Here is a 16,206-nt window from a genome sequence, read left to right on the forward strand (position 1 = left end):
AGTGTTCCAAATTATATACAATTTGGAAATATTCCCCATTCGCATTTATGTATGCACCAATTATAAAGTATTGGGAAATTGCATTCAGAACTAATGTAGCAACCAAAATACTTTTATGAAGCCTACCCCTATCATAATTTATTAAGATATAAACTATTTTTTTTAAAGCTTCAAAAAGTGTTCGCACGATAAACGTTTGCTCTTTACTGGGATGAAACAGTCCTTGGATGACTCCACTTTAACTACGGTTATTCTTAAGGATAACATCAAGGGAGTTGATGTGGACAAGTATTAATGTCCGCCATTTTACATAATTCATGCTCCAAGGTTAGGCAAACCTTTACTGTACCGTAGGCAGATGGATCGATCGGGTGAATGTCAGTATGTGAAGTAAAGCCGAAGGGCTGGAAACGAGAGAAGCGCGGAGACCGAGCGTCTTCCCAGAGGTCACGAGACGGGAATCACCGAGGACATTTTACTGTTCACTTTGCGATATGCTCGACTGGTGTAGTTTCAGCAGTACGCTAAACGCTCTTAACCCGATAAATGATGCTGTGAGTTTCTAGATTGCGAAAGATCCAATATTTCTTCTTGCAGGTCATACCGATACCCTGGAACAATTTCGCGATTGCTGCCCGGGTGCGGTTCGAGAAGTCACTGGAGGAGTACCAGCGACCCCTGGTGGGAATCGTTCTCGTCGTTGCGAATACAGCAATCGTTTTTTTATATTTACTTCACGGTCAGTAATATTTGCGACTGAAAACCAGATAAAACACAATTGCGTGAATAGGCTATACAAAGTAATGATCAGAAATGAATCATACTGAAATTCCCCCACCAGGGAAATTTTTGTCATTTTTTCGGGAAATAATACTTATAGTAGATAAACCCTGCACGGTTTCCTCAGAAGTAGGAAGCGTACGCTTTCGGTTCTGATCAATACCAATTTCAGTGTCCGTTTTTCAGTCCAGAGGCCAGATATTAGTCTGGATAATAACAGCAGCCTAGTATTCGTTGTGAGAAGAAATGCAGACCATGACAACTTAGCATCAATTCTTGTTTTAATTACGTTGTATTTCTTGTATTTAGTCAAACAGGAATCATCGCAAATCTGAAATCTCGCCGCGTGCAGGGGGTCTCATTCTGAGCCACTGCCAATTAACTGCTTCCGGTTTCGGAACCCCAGCATCGGCACGATAATTAAGATAAACATCCGCTCGATTTGGGATTTAAACCTATTCTAATTGCATTCTCTCTGGGTCATTAAGCGTGTTATCATTTAACAGTAAGTTATTGTCTAATGGTATTATTTTTTAAAAGGCTGAAAATGCCTAAAACATTAAACTTCTCATAGCTGGATATGCTCTGGGCTGGACTAAGCGCCAAACCGGAGTGTGTGTATAATGGCAGTTAGTAAAGACCGTGGGCTCTGACGGGACCAGCTGTGTGCAGTGCAGTTAAACAGAGCATGCACGGATTCCATATGCAACCGAAGCATATGCTCACTCGAGGTCACGTCTAATTTAATATCAAGAGAGACGAGTATAAAATAAACGCACTGCGTTGTAACAGCGTTTTAATTACTGTGCTTTTACAGAAAGAGTTCGAGATACAAAACAACGGGTGGAAATATTCTCATCCAAGTGAGGATTTATTTATTTATTTATTGTTAATTTCAACACGAGTGCATAACCCGTCATTCCTGATTGATAACGTACAGGTTCTCATGGGCCGCCGGAAGGTCTGTTCCGGTAAGCCTGTACCAGGAACAGCAGCGAATGCGTCTCCTGCTATTTTGTGTGTAAATTCAGATTGTAAGGCCTTCATCAGGGGAAAAAAATGAAAATGTATGGAAAGTACAGCCGACCGCGCCTTCCTCGCTGTGTACGGGGCTAACTCGCCGTTTCAGTGCTGATCTTCAGTGTCACACTTGTGGGATGCGTTTAGGCCAAAACAATTAATAATAATAATAATAAATGTTTCTGCAGCTTCATTTGGAAGGTGGATCTTGGCATATCCACCCACGAAACACAGGGAATGAGACACCTTTCACAGCCTGTTTCACAACCCCCCCTATAATATACAAACACACCCCCGCCCCCGATTCTATACACAAACACACCCACATATTGAACACACACACACACAAAGCCATAATATACACCCCCCCATTCTATACACATACACACCCATAATATACACCCCCCCTCCCATTCTATACACATACACACCCATAATATACACGCCCCCCCCCCTCCCATTCTATACACATACACACACATCCCATAAAATATACACACACACACATACCTGACTCTGTCCTGTCCCGCTGTGGCCTGTCTCACCCCTGTCCCGCTGGGGAACACACCCCAATGCAGAGGAACGCCAGGCCAGGTGTCACACTGTTGCCACGGCGTAGCGAGAGTGTTTTGGGCAGCCGTAAGTGCCTGGGTGGGTTATATTTACTGATACTGACTGCATCTGGGGACAAACAAGGTCTGTAATGAAACGTGCCATCAGTAAGAATCGCCGACAGCATCAGACGGTTATTATGAACGCTTTTTCTTATTTTGCAAACTTATAAAGCTGAGTGTAAAGAAAAACAAATAAACTCGGATGCATTGAGGGCATAAGTGAAGCATCCCTGGGAAAGCGTGTTGAGCAGCGCTGGTAAAGCCGCATAATTCCTCCTCTTTAACTCCCTCTGATCCCCGCAGCCCAACTGCACAGGGCCTCCGCTGCTCTGGCACAGCAACATGTCCAATCTGAGGGATTACAGTTCAGTGAGAAAAGCGTACGAGACCATAACGCCCTGGGGGGGGGGGGTCAGAGGCGCGGTTCGTTCTCCACGGCGGGTAAGCGGCATGCGTTTCGGAAACATGCGCCATCCCCCAGCGGCTACGCTTAAGCGCTAACGTGCTAACGAGACGGAAGCGAATCCCTGTGTGCCCACGGACGCTGTGCCGCGCTGGAGGACGGGGGGCCCTGTGTGCCCGCGGGCGCTGCCGCGCTGGAGGACGGGGGCCCCTGTGTGCCCGCGGGCGCTGCCATGCTGGAGGACGGGGGGCCCTGTGTGCCCGCGGGCACTGCCATGCTGGAGGACGGGGGGCCCTGTGTGCCCGCGGGCGCTGCCGCGCTGGAGGACGGGGGGCCCTGTGTGCCCGCGGGCGCTGCCGCGCTGGAGGACGGCCTCCTTTGTGCTGCGGCGCAGTCTGATAGTAATCAGCGCTCTCCGCTGCCCAGAACCAGCCTAACGACGCCTCCAGCCCACAGATCAATTAGACTCCAGCCCATTGTTTAAGAGTTCTTCACAGCAGATGCAATTTACAGCTGAGTATAAATCAATGGGCAAGAGTGGGGCTAATTTAGACCATTTGATGTCAATTTGGCCTTGACCCGGCTCTTCCTAATGACTAAATCTGCTGAGAGTATATTAGACGGAACAGCGCTGGTGCCCTGAGACACATAACTCTTACCTTTGCTCTACGAGTGTAAGATTTCCATATTACACCTGTCCAATACCGCTTGTTTACTGGGCTCTTCAAATGAAATAATGGCTGTTTCTGCCATCAATAACGAAGAGAACTCCGTGCTAAAAGGCCACTCCAGGTATTTATCCAAGGCTTTTCTGAAGACTTTCAAAACTATATTAAATAAATAAAAAATGTATCATGTGAAGAAGCGTCAGTGAACAGTGTGGAACCTTGTGGTTGATTTGCAGGAGGCTGCATGTTTGTAGTTGTGTTTGCATATTTTGAGATCATCAGAGGAATCAGGCACCTGGGATGAGATTGTAATCTGGGGGGGTGAGAGGGTGGGGGGGTGCTATGAGATGGTCGCTGGGGGGGGGGGGGGGGTGGGGTGGGGGGGGTGCTATGAGATGGTCGCCGGGGAGGGGCTGGGGGGGGGGGGTGCTATGAGATTGTCGCCGGGGGGTTCTGTCTGTGGTGGGAGGGGTCTGCAGACAGCAGCTACCTCATCCTCCGGTTGCTAGGAGACTTTTCTGGAAAGAATTCCATTAATCTCGCCACTTCTGTTGACACGGCTTTCCCTGGTGGGTGGAGCCACCACACAGGACCAGCAAGCAGCTCAGTGCATTAGCGCTGTTTTCCCATGATGCACCTGGGTTTTTTGGCAGGAGAGTCGAAGGAGGAATCCTGAACTGATAATGCAAATTGGACAGAGATTTGAGAGCTGTTGAGCAGCAGCCATTTTACAACCATCTTGCTACCCCTGCCCCTCTGGGGGCCACACCCCTCACCCCCCTCAGCTCTGTGACTGATCTCTGTGGATCACTGAGGGATCTCTGGCTGAATAAATCACAGACTGAGCATACAGTGAAACTGGAAGCAGGCAGAACGGAGGCAGAAGAAGCCGCTGTGATCACAGCTGTCTCACCTCCAGGCTTCATGAACAGAGTCACTCCACACTGCTGCTGCTCTACATTGCTTCCGCTCCACACTGCTGCTCCACACCACTGCTCCTCCACACCGCTGCTCCAAACCACTGCTGCTCCACACCGCTGCTCCTCCACACTGCTGCTCCAAACCACTGCTGCTCCACACCGCTGCTCCTCCACACTGCTGCTGCTCCACACCGCTGCTCCAAACCACTGCTGCTCCACACCGCTGCTCCTCCACACTGCTGCTCCAAACCACTGCTGCTCCACACCGCTGCTCCTCCACACTGCTGCTGCTCCACACCGCTGCTCCAAACCACTGCTGCTCCACACCGCTGATGTTCCACACTGTTGCTGCTCCACACTGCTGCTCCACACCACTGCTGCTCCACATCACTGCTCCACACTGCTGCTCCATACTGTCCCTGCTCCACACCATTGCTGCTTCACACTGCTGCTGCTCCAGTCCGCTGCTCCACACTGCTGCTGCTCCACACCACTGCTGCTCCACATCACTGCTCCACACTGCTGCTGCTCCACACCACTGATCCACACTGCTGCTGCTCCACACCACTGCTGCTCCACATCACTGCTGCTCCACACCACTGATCCACACTGCTGCTGCTCCACACCACTGCTGCTCCACATCACTGCTCCACGCTGCTCTTCTGAAAGGAAAAGACAGGGTAATACCTGCCACTCACTACACACAGCAGACAGGGCCGCGCAGCAGGGTTAAACCAGGCGAGTTATATTAAATGTCAGGAGGAGTGATGAGCCAGTCTTCAGCACGTCACAATCCGCTGCTCCCTGTTCCACATCCGCCGGCCTGATGGGCGAATCCCCCTCGCTGAGCACCGCTCCGTGTGATTGGCCTCTGTCGGCCGCATGCTAGAATTATAGAAAAATCTTTTAAGCCAACATTTCTGTGCAAAGTAAAATTTATGTTGTGAAACACTGAGGAGGGGGCCTGTAATTAGAGTCCTAGCGCCTTGCCCAACAGACACAGGCCTCTCCGCCTAGCTTCCTTTACATCTGTTAAACAAACACCCTCAGATAATAATAATAACAATAACCGTAATAACAAATTTCTCATGTAGTGGATCTCACGGCCAAGCGATTCAAACAAACATCCAATTTGCAGCCAAATTACCCCTGGGACAGTCGTGAGAGTCCCACCTGTGCAGGGAGGAGAATTCATTACCATGTATGCAAATATTCATTTTGATCCTGTCCTGTCAGACGAGGGGACTTAATTACAGTGATTTGCATCTGATTGTCTCCCTCAGGACCTCCTGACGCATTCGGGGCCCGTGCGGAGCAGCTAGCCGCTAACCGCTAGCCGCATCGCGCCGCGAGCAGAATTAGCATTCCTGCCAGTTTGTTTTGATGTGATGAATTTAAAAACGAAGAAGGGGCAGTCTGGGGACAGGAGCTGCTCCAGCCCATCACCGGTTCCCATTAGCATAGCATTCGGCCCCACAGGTCCCCACTGCTTTAAAACTGTTTATTCAGCTAACAGGCTTTTCCATCGCATCAGCGTCCCGGGATAGTTTATGGAGCCCTAATGCCCGCATGACTGTCTTCTGCATTACCTCACTGTAGCAGCTGAAGTTACTCTGTGTTCTCAGGACCGCCGTTTACATTCCATGGGCTCAGTTACATGCCCACAGACAGGCTCAGTGTCGTGTAGTATAGCAATTAGGGAACTGGCCTTGTAAAGATTGCAGGTTTGATTCCCCGGGGGACAGTGCCATGGAACCCATGAGCAAAGCGCTTCACTGAACTCACTGATTATATACCCTACTGTATCAATGGATACTATGTTGAAAAGTTTGTCTCGATAAGAGTTTCTATTAACGGTAACGGTGAAATGGGGGCTGCTGAACGTCTCATCCTGTTGGCACACTGATCAGCCAGGCTCCTCCATCCGTACACCCTGTGGCCAGCAGCCCCACAGGGCCGCCCAAAACGGGCTCCACCACTCACCCAGGACAACCGTGTCTCCTTACGCACCAGCGACCCCTGCTGGCCGACCGGGCAGCTGCAGGTGTGCCAGTTGTGCCGCACATGAAGTGTGAGCTGGGATCTGCGGTTTGATTTGCGGTTTGATATGAAAGTGGCGGTGGCAGCACATGCTTATCTCCTCTCTCCTGGACTGATAAAGGGGACTGCGGTAATGAACACAGATAAAAATACAATGGGGCATTTAAAACTGGGGATAAAAAGAATTTTTTTTAAAGTGAGAATGAAAGTTTGCGGTAGGTTTTGCTGAACTTTTACTGCAGCTTCTCAGGGAGTTGCATGTTGTTACTGGAAAGAATTCACATTTAATTATCTCGTCTGGACGACTGTAACACCCTACTGGCTGGCTTACTGGCCTGAGCCACCCGGCCACTGAAACCAGTCCAGAATGCTGCTGCCTGGACCTCAGCCTGGCTAACCTTCACACTTCAGACCTTGGACTGGACCCACTCTACTGCAGCAGAACCATGGACAGGACCAGCATTACCCTGCGTGAGTACCCAAGCCCAGCACAGATAACCGCCCCACTATCATTCTGAGCGGGATAAAGGGCTCTCCCCACGCCCCAGGAGCGGAGACACAGGAGAGGGGTGAACGGCAGCACTGTGGCAGCTCAGAGGAGCTGTTTAAAGCTCAGTCAGAGGAAGCGTTATTTCTCTGCCTGCTTACTGTAGAGCCTGAAGGCATTTTCTGTCTTATTTTCCATCTCTTAAGATGCAGAGCGGTCCCAGAGTCCTGCTCTGCGCTGCTCCTGCCGGGTCGGATCCGGCACAGCCTCCCCCCCGCTGGGACCGGGCTCGTCAGCGGGGTAAAACGCCGCGTTTGGGGCATGAGGGCATTTCAGAGGCCTTTTAAGAGCACCACATTCATGACCATCAGCCTGGTTACCGCCTGGTTACCGCCTGGTTACAGCCTGGTTACCGCCTGGTTACAGCCTGGTTACAGCCTGGTTACCGCCTGGTTACCGCCTGGCCCAGCGCTCAGAATCACACCCCACTGCTCTGCCCGGCGGTCCACTCACTCGCGCACGGGTGTGGCGCAGCGGCGGGAACGGCGGCGTGGGGAGCCAGACCTCCCTGCCCGGCCCCTCCTATCCCACAGACCTCCCTGCCCGGCCCCTCCTATCCCACAGGCCCCTGCCCAGCCCCTCCTATCCCACGGGCCCCTGGTCTGCGGACGCGAGCGCGGGTCTGCGCGGGTCTGCGCGGGTCTGCGCGGGTCTGCGCGGGTCTGCGTGGGTCTGCGCGGGTCTGCGCGGGTCTGCGCGGGTCTGCGCAGGCTGGCTCTAAGCGGAAGCTCAGAGGAGTTATCTGGGGACAGCCGATTGGCATTCGGCACGGCGCAGGCTGGTATGCGTGAGGGGAGACGGTGGCGCCCGGAATAAAATGCGAGGTTTACCTGGCAGAGGTGCCCTTACCCCTTCCCCCAAATCACCTCACAGGCAGGGCATGAGGGGGCAGTTTGGCAAAGCCATGAACTGCGTTAGCCCCCCCCCCCCCCCCCCCCCCCCCAACTCCCCCCCTCTGTAGCACAAGGGGAGGCTGAGCACTCAGAAACACACCTGCACCACACAGGTGAGCACAGGCAGGACCGCCTCACCCTGAGTGTGCCTCGCCTGAACCGTCTGCCTCAACCCCTGAACACGCTGTGCTGCCCTCAGACCCCTGAAAACGATCTGCTGTCAGACCCCCTGATTAATTCAGGCTGCATGTTGCCCTAATCCTAAAAGCTGCAACCAGACATCAGGATACAGCCAACATACACAACAGAACCATCCACAGCAGAACACAGGTACAGAACCCTGTACAGCAGAACACAGGTACAGAACCCTGTACAGTAGAACACAGGTACAGAACCCTGTACAGCAAACACAGTACAGACTGTCGTAGACAGGTAGAACCCTAGGTGAACACGTACACAAGGAGTACAACTGGCAGTTTCCTTCAGTCAACAGGCTTCTCTGTCCTTTTTTTATTAGACAGACCAAGCCAGCTGCCTTTCAAGTACGTAGCACTAGAAACAAGCTAGCAGCCTGATACACGACACACACGGAGTGTAAGACACACACGGAGTGTGAGACACACACGGAGTGTGAGAGGCGCCGGAGATCTCAATGGGCCTCGCGTGGTGAAATAAAAGATAAATAAAAATGCTGAATATCCAAGAGCAGCACTTAGAACTGACCTCAGCTGCTACAGAGACGCTGAAACATGACCGTCTTTATTTACCGTCTAAACAGGGCGTTTCTTTGCCAGATAAGTGGATGTATAATGATCAGTCACTCAGACAAACAGCTTCTGTCTGGCTGCAGAGAAAGAGCACAGTTTGCACAGGCCAGGACACAGGCCAGGACACAGGCCAGGACACAGGCCAGGGGGGAACACAGTCAGTGTGGATCCCATACGTTTCACTCCTTATTCGGAGCACTGATACACTGGCCTGATTAAAGTTAAAACTGCAGCATCCAGAATGATCCAGAATGACCTGCGCTGCCTCCAAACCCTGCTCCACGACCTCCATCACAGCACTATGCATGAAACGGGAGGATTAATAAAGGTAACCGTGCTTGGAAAGGCTGAAAAAAGAGGGGGGGGGTGGTTTTTAATGAAAACTGCGTCAACCGTGCTGTCCTTCCCCAGAAGGGGGGGGGGGTGATAATTGCCAGAATGAACACAAACGAGAAATAAAAAAATACTTGCCAGTGTTTGGACAGATGGCCTTGCTGTGTGCTTGTTACTGGGAGAAAGGACAACACTGTGCACAAAAACAGTCGAAATGACCCTCGCAAGCGGGCCAGACAAACACATCCTGTTTGCAGAGTCCCCCTTCCTCCCCTCTCCCTCCTCCTCCCCTCCCCCTCCCCTCCTCCTCCTCCGTACGCTGTTGACTTCATCTCGCTTCATGCCTCTCTGTGCCCCCCCCCACCACAATTCTCGGCGCTTCCAAGAAGAAAGAGCATCTGGGGACGCGGCAGGACGCGGAGCTGCCGTTGTGTCAGTGGTTTAAACACACGGCTCATGCATATATGCGCCTGCATTACCCGCACTACACAAGTGACAGACAGGAGGCGCTGTGCTATTAGAGCTGGGTAATGAGAGCACTCATTAAGCCACACTGCCATGAACGGCTAAATCTGCACACATACCTGTACCACACTAAATCTGCACACATACCTCTACCTGTACCACACTAAATCTGCACACATACCTGTACCTGTACCACACTAAATTTGCACACATACCTGTACCACACCAAATCTGCACACATACCTGTACCTCACCAAATATGCACACATACCTGTACCACACCAAATCTGCACACATACCTGGACCACACTAAATCTGCACACACACACACACCCGCGCACACACCCGCGCACACACACACACACACACACACACACACACGCACACACACACACACACACACACACACACACACCCGCGCACACACCCGCGCACACACGCACACACACCCGCGTACACACACGCACACACACACACACACACACACACACACACACACACACTTGTCCTCCCCTCCCCTACTCTTGTCTGTGGTAGTATTGCATAGGACAAGCCTCAGTGAATAATTCACATTAGCAAATGTAACATTACTTTAGCATCTAATTAATGTGGCGGCGGCGAGGGAGTGGTGCTGGTCCAGCAGTTTAACGAGCGGAGGGACGAGCTCTGTGAGGCAGAGCTGCGGAGAGGCGCAGTCTGTCATTCCGAGCGCATCAGGAGCGCCGCGTCCCCCGGCGTTCTCCACCAGAGCCAGGCGCATTAAGGAATCCGGATTCTTCCGCCGGGCTGGGGAGCAGAGGCGTCGCAGCTGGAGCGGGTCCTGTGTTCAGCGCCCAGAATGCAGCGCGCTGGATGTTTAAAGTCGGTAATGAGATGCGTGGGTGTGTCCCGTGCGGGGGGGAGGGGAGTGCAGGGCCTGTTTGAGGGTCCCCCGGTCAGAGCCCTCCATCTCCAAGCCTCCCACTGGGCGCTGCATTTCCCAAAATCACTGAGGTAATGCTTCAGCCAGTCTGTGGCCCATCCTGCCCAGCGCCCCGCCCCACGAATCTGTTTAAGAGTGACTCCCGCCATCCAGCCTAGCACCCCGCCACCCCATCGCCAGCCGGCCCAGGACCCTGCCGCTCGAGTCACTCCTGAGTTCCCACAATCCCACAGAGCTTCCCTCCAAACCAGGCCAATTAACTCAGAGCACAAAATGCAGCATATTTCAGTTGTCTGAGAATGGTGAAACCCACACTACTGCCATAATGATAATTGTTGGTAACAGAAATGAATATTGCAGCACAGGGGAGTTGTTCCAGCGAGCATAAGCACTGGGTACAGTGTGAGAGGCGGAGTCAGTGGAGTCGCTGTGCGTAAAAGACAGACTGCAGGCGCCATTACTGTCCACATTCAGGGCTAATAGGATTGGCCAGGGAACAGTGACCAAGACCTGGCTGCTTTGCTGAAGTTACTGTCCTGTACACACACACATACACACACAACTCCCCTCCCCACACACACACACACACATACACACCCCCCCCAACACACACATACACACATACACACCCCCCCCCACACACACATACACATACACACCCCCCCCACACACACTACACACCCCCCCACACACACACATACACACCCCCCCCCCCACACACACACACACACATAGAGGGGCGGGGCCTCCTAAGCAGGGTTCTGAGAGGGGCGGGGCCTCCTAAGCAGGGTTCTGAGAGGGGCGGGGCCTCCTAAGCAGGGTTCTGAGAGGGGCGGGGCCTCCTAAGCAGGGTTCTGAGAGGGGCGGGGCCTCGTAAGCAGGGTTCTGAGAGGGGCGGGGCCTCGTAAGCAGGGTTCTGAGAGGGGCAGGGCCTCGTAAGCAGAGTTCTGTCTGTCTTTAATTTGGAGATGTAGGAAAATGTATGTGCGCGTGTGTGTGTGTGCGTGTGTGTGTGTGCGTGCGTGTGTGTGCGTGCGTGTGTGTGCGTCACTCTTAAGTGCAGGGAAAGACAGCCATTTCCCGGTTCTCTAGTCACAGATTAAATTTCCTCCAGTGCGGCGGTTTGCCAAGGCAGTGAGCCGGAATGCCAGCCCTTCAAGAGCCGCATGCGAGCAGTCGCATTACCTCCCCTGTCCTGATGCCCAGGCAGCAGGAAACTGAACAAAGGCAGTTGTGTACCAATGAAAACAGGAAGAAAACAAGCAAAGCAGCATAAAAGCATGACATGTCTCCCATCTCCCCCCAGCAGCCCCCGAGCCCGCCAGGTCCTGCGTCGCCATGGCGAAGGCGTTCCTTTCACGCTGCTGCAGATGCACAGCTGCCACTTTCCCTCTGAAAGGGACCGTTAGACATGCAGAGCCGTGGGGGGGAGGGCGGGGGGGGCAGGGGGCGGGAGAGCAGGGCAATTGGCACCATGACGCACGCGTCCGGCATTCTTTGCGGTTGGAGCGCACGCAGCTCTCGAACGCTCGCTGTGAGTCACGGCTCTGCAGCGTGCTCGAGCGCCGCCTCGCTCCCCACACCCCCCCGTCCCCTCACTGAAACACCGCCAGCTTATCAGTGCCAGCCAATCAGGAGGCACAACCTTTCACATGATCTAAAGACTGCCACTTGTAATTAATAGAGCACATCCAGACTGGATTGGATAAGGGTGTCAGGTGAAATGAACTGAATGACTCAGAAAAAAGACTCCGGCAGAAACATTTCTGAAGTAGAAAGAAAATCAGCAGCTCAAGTCTCAAAAGGAAAATAACAAATGAAGATGCACACATCACAAACTGAGCGTTCACGTTGGCTCCTTTCTAAGAGACCTCTGTTTTCTTTCCTGAATCAATAGTGGTCCTAAAACACAACTCAACACAACACAACAAGAACAGGCCATTCAGCCCAACAATGTTCACCATTTTCCTGACTAGTGCTCTGATTACCTACAGATTAGATAGTATCTAACACTGTATCAAGCCTAGTCTTGAAAATCCCCAGAATTTCTACCCCTGCTACGTGACCTGGCAGGCTATTCCACACATTACCTACTCTCTGCATGAAAAAATTCTTCCTAATGTCTGTACGGAATTTACCTTTTGCTAATTTCCATTTATGTCCCCTCATTCTACGAACAGAACTCAACCTGAAGAAACTCTTGCAGCTCACTGCCAGAACGCGTGTGCAGGGCTTGGAACAGCAGCGCGTTTGGAAGCGTTTGGAACAGCAGCGCGTTTGGAAGCGGGGTTTGGAACAGCAGCGCGTTTGGAAGCGGGGCTTGGAACAGCAGCGCGTTTGGAAGCGTTTGGAACAGCAGCGCGTTTGGAAGCGGGGTTTGGAACAGCAGCGCGTTTGGAAGCGGGGTTTGGAACAGCAGCGCGTTTGGAAGCGGGGTTTGGAATAGCAGCGCGTTTGGAAGCGTTTGGAACAGCAGCGCGTTTGGAAGCGGGGTTTGGAATAGCAGCGCGTTTGGAAGCGTTTGGAACAGCAGCGCGTTTGGAAGCGTTTGGAACAGCAGCGCGTTTGGAATAGCAGCGCGTTTGGAATAGCAGCGCGTTTGGAAGCGGGGTTTGGAATAGCAGCGCGTTTGGAATAGCAGCGCGTTTGGAATAGCAGCGCGTTTGGAATAGCAGCGCGTTTGGAAGCGTTTGGAACAGCAGCGCGTTTGGAAGCGGGGCTTGGAACAGCAGCGCGTTTGGAAGCGTTTGGAATAGCAGCGCGTTTGGAAGCGGGGTTTGGAACAGCAGCGCGTTTGGAAGCGTTTGGAACAGCAGCGCGTTTGGAAGCGGGGTTTGGAACAGCAGCGCGTTTGGAAGCGGGGTTTGGAACAGCAGCGCGTTTGGAAGCGGGTTTGGAACAGCAGCGCGTTTGGAAGTGGGGTTTGGAACAGCAGCGCGTTTGGAAGCGGGGTTTGGAATAGCAGCGCGTTTGGAAGCGGGGCTTGGAACAGCAGCGCGTTTGGAAGTGGGGTTTGGAACAGCAGCGCGTTTGGAAGCGGGGTTTGGAATAGCAGCGCGTTTGGAAGCTGGGTTTGGGGCTTAAGGCTTCTCCACACACCACAGGCCCCATTGGCAGCCAACGCTTTTTTTTTTTTTTTTTCCACGAGCAATTTTCTCGGGCCCTGATTTCTGGACTCGCACCAGAGACGCGACAGCTTCTCATGAATATTCAGCACTCTGTTTGAGCTCTGTTTGTAGGGATGGACATCTAACAGCAATATCCAGCCCCACAGCGGGGGGCGGGGGGGCCGAAGCAGGGGCAGGGGCGGGGGCTGGGGGGTCGATGTGGAAGCTCCATCGCTGATGGACAGTCAGGTGGGGGTAGGCTGTGTGTTTGCATTGGAGGATGACCTGCTCTCAAATAGCAGGAAATCTAAATAAATAAACACTGTTACGGCTGGTTCATCTGCATTGCAATGCGCACTGAGTAAACTGCTCACTGATGCACTGCACCTGAGCACACAGCATCCTCCCACACACAGGACATTTCCAGCAAAAACCAAAGTCCTTTTTAGTTGAGGTCAGCAGAGCTGGGACAGTCCACAGTCCGCCTGACTCTCAGATCTCAGACCTCTCCAACCCCGCGCCCCCGATTCACCAATCAGACGGCTGTGTCATTAGACCGTAATGGCTGGAGGAGAGCCGTGCGGACGGAGAGAAAGCTTCCTGCGCTCTTCTCCTCCTCCTCATTACACAACCGCAGGAGTTCATTTCACAGACTCATGGAGAGCCCTTCTCCCGCCCAGCTGTCTCCGTTTCCACACACCTCTGTCAAAAACAGGGACCGTCTGATTCTTCTGCTAAACTCGCCATCTTCAGACCCAGGAGCCGGAGCCGGTGTGCACTTTATGTTCTATTTTCTGCCGGAGAGCAGAGAATTTCCAGAGATGAGACTGCAGACTGGTCTGGCTTTAAGGGCCCAGATCTTTCTGGAACGCTGCAGTTTTCCTCTGAGCTCAGTTCTGCTGGAACGCTCATCCCAAAAAACACCGACAAGCCGCTCAGAACAGGAGCAGAAATGAGCAGTTCGCAGGCAATTCGGCCCGTGGACCTGATGGTTTCCTGTTTGCCGATACGGCTTCAGTTCCAGCACTATTTTCAGTCCAATTAAAAGATGCCAGACTTCGTTTCATACTGAAATATGCGCCCTTCGGTATAATCCCTCGAACGGCAATCCATCAGAGGTCACTGAAATTAGAGTTTAGTCTGAGCAGCCGAAAGAGAAACACACATTTTTATCAGAAAAATTAAAAGTGCCCTTGAGCTGCTCATTAAGGTGAAAATGATCTCTGGTGAAGCCTTCAGCTGCTTCAGTATATCAGCGCTTATCGATTCTCCCGCTCGCTGGGCGACGGCATTAATGCGCTGTTTCTGTAGCTAATCCCCCTGGTTTCATTTCACACCTAAAACCATCCAAGCCGCCCTCTCCTGCTATTAATAGTGGATTGAAAAAAAAGAAAGAAAATAATTGTAAAACAAGAGTAGAGTATTTGTCAACATGTTTTTCGTTGCATGTGAGAGCGTTGCTTGCAGTACTCAATGCTAACTCTGAGCGCTAACTCTGATTGGCTGACTCTGAGCACTAACTCTGAGCATAAACTCTGATTGGCTGACTCTGAGCACTAACTCTGAGCATAAACTCTGATTGACTGACTGGAGCGACGCTCTCCTGGCTCTCAGCAGCCATGTAAAACCGTTTCAGCTCGTTTGCTCGTCTACAAAACATTGCAGTCAATTATCACCCCTCCATGTCCAACACCATACGATATAACAGCTAAATCAGTCAGTACAGACACCCAATAGGATGATAAATCAATACAATTACTTTCACCGGCTACCATGCCCAGAAATGCTTGTTCTGATCCAATTACACGTTAACTCCCGATGTTTCTCCAAGATTAGTCTTTTTGTTTGTGATGATGGTTTCGGTATCTGTAGTCAGCTATCAGTGGAAGGCTATTAAAAACAGACTTGTAACTATCCATTAGTTAACCCACAGGACACAAGGTAGTCCTAACACAAAAAGGTATATACCAGTACACAGTAAAAATAAGTATACATGATATACTACGCAACAGTATACAGAATACAACCAGTATATACCATATAACAGTACATTGTATACACCAGTATATACACCACTATAGCAGTATATGGTATATGCCAGTATATACACCACTATAGCAGTATATGGTATATGCCAGTATATACACCACTATAAAAGTATATGGTATATACCAGCTGACAGAGAGGAGGGGTAGATTTGGTTAATTCCCACGGCATTATTATGGCCTGAACACTCCTCCCAAATGAAGGAGTCCTATAAGCATGCTGCAGCAGAACAGCTTATGTGCTGAAGCATCTCAGTCTGGTCACGTTTGTGAGTGAATGACCTCTGACCTGCCTAGAGCCCCCCCCCCCCCCCCTCCCCTCCCCTCCCCTCAAAAAATCATAAGGAGTCTGTACCCTTCTTCTGTGCTCAAAATCATCAGAAAAAAGCACGCATGCATAAACTAGAACATGTGGCCATAAAGGCTAATTAGGACAGGTAATTAATCCAATTAAGCAATTAAGCTTCAAGGTCTGAACCCAATACCAGAAACGAGGGCACAGCAGCCATTTTGAGCAGCACAGTGCGCCTCTCTACCCTTCCCCACACGCAGGCCCAAGCAAACAAGACAATCCTTTTTCCAACACCACCAAACGCAATTTTATGATGCAAATGCAAGAAATTTCCCCTCAGTCCTAATCCAGGCACACACCCCTGCACCCTGCGGAAGATTCCGCCCCGCC

This window comes from Anguilla rostrata, chromosome 10 (assembly GCF_018555375.3).
Source record: "Anguilla rostrata isolate EN2019 chromosome 10, ASM1855537v3, whole genome shotgun sequence".
Lineage (NCBI taxonomy): Eukaryota > Metazoa > Chordata > Actinopteri > Anguilliformes > Anguillidae > Anguilla > Anguilla rostrata.